This window comes from Piliocolobus tephrosceles, chromosome 16, assembly GCF_002776525.5.
Source record: "Piliocolobus tephrosceles isolate RC106 chromosome 16, ASM277652v3, whole genome shotgun sequence".
In the NCBI taxonomy this organism is placed as follows: domain Eukaryota; kingdom Metazoa; phylum Chordata; class Mammalia; order Primates; family Cercopithecidae; genus Piliocolobus; species Piliocolobus tephrosceles.
The window spans coordinates 9715803-9722927 of record NC_045449.1 but is presented as its reverse complement, the minus strand read 5'-3'; positions in this window follow the sequence as shown (position 1 = coordinate 9722927).

Genomic DNA, 7125 nt, shown 5'->3' with positions numbered 1-7125 from the left:
AATACAAAAATTCCCCGAGTGTAGTGGCACGCACCTATAATCCCAGCTACTCAGGAGGCTGAGGCAGGAGAATCTCTTGAACCCAGGAGGTAGACGTTGCAGTGAGCCGAGATCACACCACTGCACTCCAGCCTGGGCAACTGAGCGAGACTCCGTCTCAAAAAAAGAAAAAAAACAAATGAAAACCAGTAAATGAATCTTGGGCACTCGGAAAGCATAGGGTACCTTTTTGCACTAATATTGTAACGACTCGAGCTTTTCTAACATTTGTAGATGAAAGAGGGCAAAAATTTCTTCCCTGAACCTAAATCATTTACAAAACGACATATATAGGGTACACATATGCACATCTGTAAATCCTGATTTAGAAAGCAAAATGCCCAGGATCACTGATCACCTGGAGTCCAGCCTACCCCAGGACCAGGCTGCTGGTCCCGTCCTGCGACCGTGGAGGCACGATGTCAGGTCAGAACTTAGGGAGTCACCGAAGCAGGCAGGCACGGCAGGCCTGGAGCCTGCAAGGGAACTGTCTTTTGAGAGGTTGTTGTTAGTGGGTGGAGGGTATATTGGGGTGCTCAGGATGAAGCAATAGAGGGTGGGGTAAGGGCTGCAATCAAAAGGGGAGAGGCCTGAAACTTAACTGGTGACCAGAGAGTAGGGATCCAGCTTTGGGACCGGAGCAGCTGGAGCCAGGGTCACAGCAGCCAATCCTGGGACACACCAAGGGTGATATGCCAGCAGAGCGTGGCCACGACCCAGATCCAGGCTGTAGGGCCCTTACCTGTTCCCTTTAGGGCTCTGCCTGGTCACAGGTGAGTTCCAGGCCGAGAACACCCCAAAGGGATGGAGGGGGAGCAGGAAGGGATTGTGTCTGGAATTGTCCACACTGGTACTGAAAGCCACATTCTGGGAGAGTGAGGACTCTGAGGCAGGGTGACAGCAGACACCTGGGATTCCCCGAAAGAAGCCACGTGGAGCAACGGACCACGAAGGACTCTCCGGTTTAAGTGGCTCTGCTCCACTGATCCCCTGCCAACTGGCAGAGGGAGGTCAGAGACTTGCGGGTGGACCTGGCCAGTCTACCTGGTGGGCAGCCTAAGCGCCCTGCAGTTAAATGTCCTGTCCATGGGCTTTGGCCTCCCTCTGGCTAAATGCTCCCTGGTGATTTCAGATGTCCCTGCGCCCACTCAGGCCCTGATGCGCTCTCAGGATGGGGTAGCTCATTGGCCTATGAATGAAAATCCACAATCCTTATCTTGAAACATAGTGGGGGTAAAAAAAATAATAATTAATTAATTAATTAAATGCCATGTAATATGACAAATAGCCACCGGGGGGCACTGTGTCTCCAAACCAATTTTACAGCTCATCTCTCCAGGAAACCCTTCCGCACAGCAGCAGTAACCCACCTAATTCCATTCACAATTTCCAATGGGCTTCCCCTTGCAAGATTCCATTAGGTCTTCGCATCAGCCTGAATTCATCGGAAGGGCTGATAGACCCATGTCACGATGAGACAGCGGAAGGTGATTATGTTCTATGAGACACAGCTGCCCTGGGCAGAACACGGGCAGTTAGCTCCTGGGACCCAGGAGGAGTGGAATCCAGGCCCCAGTAACTGCCCCAGACCTTAAAGGGACTGCGCCAAGACACTGCAAGGGGTGAAGCAGTCCTCACACTCCACATAGAGAGAAGCACAGGTGGTTTTCTCCTCCCACCCCCAACCACCCATATCTATAAAATGTTTAACATTAGAAAGTGTGGGTAACCTAAAGAAGCAGAGAGACAAAGCAATCAGTTGCCCTGACAGCCACTGTTCACAGCTGGGCTCTTCTCTGGGGAGACCACACACAATCTTTTTTTTTTTTGGCTGCAGTGCAATGGCGAGATCTCGGCTCACCGCAACCTCCGCCTCCCGGGTTCAAGGGATTCTCCCGCCTCAGCCTCCTGAGTAGCTGGGATTACAGGCATACGCCATCAGGCCTGGCTAATTTTTTTTTTATTTTTTATTTTTTAGTAGAGACGGGGCTTCTCCATGTTGGTCAGGCTAGTCTCGAACTCCCAACCTCAGGTGATCTGCCCGCCTCAGCCTCCCAAAGTGCTGGGATTACAGGCATGAGCCACCACGCCTGGCCTTTTTTTTTTTTTTTTTTTTAAGACAGAGTTTGGCTCTTGTTGCCCAGGCTGGAGTGCAGTGGTGTGATCTAGGCTCACTGCAACCTCTGTTTCCTGGGTTGAAGTGATTATCCTGCCTCAGCCTCCCAAGTAGCTGGGATTACAGGTGCCTGCAATGACACCCATTTAATTTTTTGTATTTAGTTGAGACAGAGTTTCACCATGTTGGCCAGGCTGGTCTCGAACTCCTGGCCTTGGGTGATCAACTCCCACCTTGGCCTCCCAAAGTGCTGGGATTACAGGCGTGAACCACTGCCCCGGCCCGAGACCAGAATCTTTACAGAGAGCACAGTTCTTGGAGCCTCAGGGGCCACCCTAGATGTGGCTGCAAGAAGACCACACAGATGAAGACACACAGCTGGGCATAGCCACAATCAGCGCCTGGAACCATCTGTGCCCCTCCGGATGCTGTGAGCGCTCCATCTTAGTGCTGGCACTTGTGGCCGCTGCAATAGGTGCCCTTGTCTGTTGGCTACTGACCGGGCTCAGCCACCCTGGCTGGCAGGGAGAGACTAAGGCTGCAGTGGCAACCTGCCACTGAACCACTGGTTACCCTCAGGAGCCACTCCTGCCCTTTGCCCCTTGGGGCCTAGGGGCATTCATGGGTCCAGCTGCTGCTGGCCCTGGGTGCTTCTTTGTCCTTTCTTGGAATCCCTTAATCCTGACAAAATCTTTGCGATGCCCCTTCATTAAATGATCCCTAATCACCTCATGTTATAGGATGAATTCTGTCTCTCCTATTAAAAAATATGATTTTCTAACCTCCAGTACCTTAGAATGTGACCTTATCTTTGTGAGGCTGAGGCGGGTGGATCACCTGAGGTCAGGAGTTCGAGACCAGCCTAGCCAACATGGTGAAACCCCATCTCTAAAAAAATTAGTAGAGCGTGGTGGAGGGCGCCTGTAATCCCCGCTACTCAAGAGGCTGAGGCATGAGAATTGCTTGAACTTGGGAAGCAGAGGTTGCAGTGAGCCAAGGTCGCACCACTGCACTCCAGCCTAGTGACAGAGCAAGACTCTGCCTCAGAAAAAAAAAAAAAAGAAAGAAAGAAAGTTGGTGTTCCTTAAGTTTAGTAGTCATTTCATAAGTAATCTTTTATTATTCTTTAAACCATTTGCATGCATGCAAGTTTACACTTTCATATTTATGACATATTTATAATTTCCTAGGGTCTCCATCAGGTCTGCCTCATCCTATGTATCTTCAGTAAGGACATGCTCATTTTAGATAATGATATACTTCAAGGGGTTACCTAAGGAATAACCTGGGGTGTGCTTAAATATCCTCCACCTTTGATCTGTCTACAGTGTAGACTCTGTAGTCATGCCAGGCCAGCTACGTGTACTTGTTCAACTGAGAATGTTCCAAATGCTTTGAAAGAAAGCTGTTCAAAAACTTGATCTGGCTAAAAATTTGCACTAATCTCTAGCCACTAAAAGGGCCATGCCTCCCTACAGGCTCTAGAACCTTCTTTCAGATCAGCCACAAAATTTCACCCTTCCTCCCTTCAAAGTCAGCTCTTCACCCACCAGTTCTATCTACTAAGTCCTTCCTGCTTCTCTGAACTCCCCAGAGACTCAACATGTTCCGGGAAATTTAAACTGACGGCCAGTAAGGCAAAATCTAGCCACTTGTGTATCACATCCTAAGTGCACACGGACTGTTTTAAGGGCTTGATCTGTACTTGGAGGAAAATGCCGAAAGGGCAAGTTAAGGCTCAGAGGAGTGAACAGTGGAACTTGGCAAAGTGCTGTGAAATGGGAAGTGAAGGGCAGGGTGGTCTGTGCCAACGTCCCCACTGGCTTCTCCTCGGTCAGAACTCCTGCCGCCATGCTTCCACAACGCCCCAGAATGACACGCTCAACTCTCCTTGACCCCTTCCATGAAGGTACAAAAACTGTCCACCTAGGAAAATTATGCCTTTTCATTTCTCTGCTGTATACAATAGGACTCTCTCTCTCTCTCCATATATATATGTGTGTGTGTGTGTATGTGTATATATATTTATTTAATAAAGAAATATATTATATATAAAATATATCATATATAAAATATATGATATAGAAATATATCTATATATGTATTTAATACTATTTTGTTAAATAAATATATGTAAATACATAATATAAATATATATTATTTATATAACATATAACTATGCTATTATATAATATATAAGCATATTTATATATTTATGTATATGTTTAATATTAAGTACATATTAAGTATATATTAATATTAAGTATAATATATATTAAGTTATATTAAGTATATATAAATGTGTGTATATATAAATAAATAAATATAGATATAGATATTTGATCACTTCAAAATTTTTCGATCACATCTTGCCAAAGTCTTTCAGGGTCCCTAGGCTCTGCTTCCACATCTTAGTGCTTCTGCAGAGGTGTGCTCACCCACCAGAAAGCCAGGGTCCCAGCTGTCTTCCTCCAGACCTCAGGGTAGGTGCTCCCCAAAGGAGACCTGACCCCTCCTGCGTCCAGCTCTGCACCTCATGGTACGTACTCTGCAGCTTCCTGAGAGCATTCAGGTTCCTTCCTCGTTGACAAACTTTCCAGCATCCATAGAGGCAACTGAGGACACCGAGGGGCCCTCCTCCCAGCTCGGGAAAAATGAGGAGGAGTAAATAACAGACATCACATCGGGGGGGAAATGCCCTCTTTGGTATGTTTTTAAATGGAGCTATTTCTTATACACCGTAAAGCGCACAAACCGTACATATACAGCTCAGTGGAATTGTCCACGTGTATGCACCCATGTAACCACCATGCAGATCAAATGATGGAATTTTCTGTTACCTCCAAATGTTTCCTCATACCTAGTCAACCTCTACCCTCAGAAATAACCACCAGTTTGACATCAACCACCCATAGGTCATTTTTAGCTGTTCTTGAATTTTGCATAAGTGGAATCATAGAGTATGTGCTTTTTTTGTGCTTTGCTTTCGTCACACGATTTCTACATGAGTCATTCAGGTTGTATCAGTGGTTTCTATTTTTTTGTTTTTTGTTGTTCTGAGAGGTATTCCATGATACGAATGTTTCACAACTCATTTACCCCTTATAGGGATATTTTCTATTGAACTGTAGTTGTATTTATTTGTTGTGTCTTCTGCTGTGACCATTCTGCTGTTTTCAGTTCCTTAATCTTTTTTTTTTTTTTTCTGAGATGGGGTCTCACTCTGTCACCCAGGCTGGAGTGCAATGGAGCAATCTCGGCTCACTGCAACCTTCGGCTCACGGCAACCTCCGCCTCCTAGGCTTAAGCAATCCTCCTGCCTCAGCCTCCTGAGTAGCTGGGATTACAGGCACGTGCCGCCATGCCCAACTAATTTTTGTATTTTTAGTAGAGACAGGGTTTCACCATATTGGCCAGGCTGGTCTCGAACTCCTGACCGCGTGATCTGCCCACCTCAGCCTCCCAAAGTGCTGGGATTACAGGTGTGAGCCACTGCCCCCAGCTCCTTAATTTTTTTTTATACAGAGTCTGGCTCTGCTGCCCAGGCTGGAGGGCAGTGGCACGATCACAGCTCACTGCAGCTTAGACCTCCCAGGCTCAAGTAAACCTCCTGCCTCAGCCTCCCAAGTAGTTGGGACTACAGGCACACACCACCACACCTGGCTAATTGTTTTTTATTATTTGTAGAGACACCATCTCCCTATGTTGCCCAGCCTGGTCTTGAATTTTTATGCTCCAGTGATCCTCCTGCCTTGGCTTCCCAAAGTGTTGGGATTACAGGCATGAGCCACCACACTCAACCTGAGTTCTTAATTTCTGACACTGCATTTTTTTTTTTTTTTTTTTTTTAGATGGAGTCTCGCTCTGTTGCCCAGGCTGGAGCGCAGTGGCATGATCTTGGCTCACTGCAAGCTCCGCCTCCTGGGTTCACACCATTCTCCTGCCTCAGCCTCCCGAGTAGCTGGGACTGCAGGTGCCCGCCACCACACCTGGCTAATTTTTTTTGTATTTTTAGTAGAGACGGGGTTTCACCGTGTTAACCAGGACGGTCTCGATCTCCTGACCTCATAATCCGCCCGCCTCGGCCTCCCAAAGTGCTGGGATTACAGATGTGAGCCACTGCACCTGGCCTCTGACACTGCATTTTAATTTCATTTTTAGAATTCCCATTGGCTATCTTTATTTATTTTTATTTTATTTATTTATTTTTTTTTGAGATTTGAGTTCTCTGGTAAACTTCTCCACTCTTTCATCTGTTTTCCTGAATTAATTCAAGTTATTTTAAAGTCCTTGTCTGCTTATCCTAATATCTTATTGAAAACTACATTGTATATGTTCTTCGTTATACAAAAGTTTCACTGTAGCATCCAGCTCAAAGCAGGAAAGTTCCAACCTGAAACTGCTGAGTTTCTCTGTTTAGAAGTTCTAACAAATCACTCTGGTTGCTTCACAAATTTATCAAGGGGTTCTTTCAAAGACTAAATGAGCCATCATTTCCTTAAATAAGCCAGTTCTTATTAGGGTGATGTGGTTGCCATGTTGTGCTTGAGAACATTCTGACTGGGGGCATTTCAGGGCTCCCATGAGGATGTTCAAAAATGATATAGGTGGGCTGAGCGCGGTGGCTCACGCCTGTCATCCCAGCACTTTGGGAAGCCAAGGCGGGTGGATCACCTGAGGTCAGAAGTTTGAGACCATCCTGGCCAACATGGTGAAACCCCGTCTCTACTAAAAATACAAAAATTAGCCGGGCGTGATGCTACTCAGGAGGCTGAGGCAGGAGAATCGCTTGAACCCGGGAGGCAGAGGTTGTAGTGAGCTGAGATGGTGCCATTGCACTCCAGCCTGGGTGACAAAAGCAAAACTCCGTCTCAAAAAAAAAAAAAAAAAAAAAAGAAAAGAAAAAAAAAGAAATGAGTGATAGTTTTGCTACAATGAGTCATAAAATAGCAAAGTCAAAATATTCCATT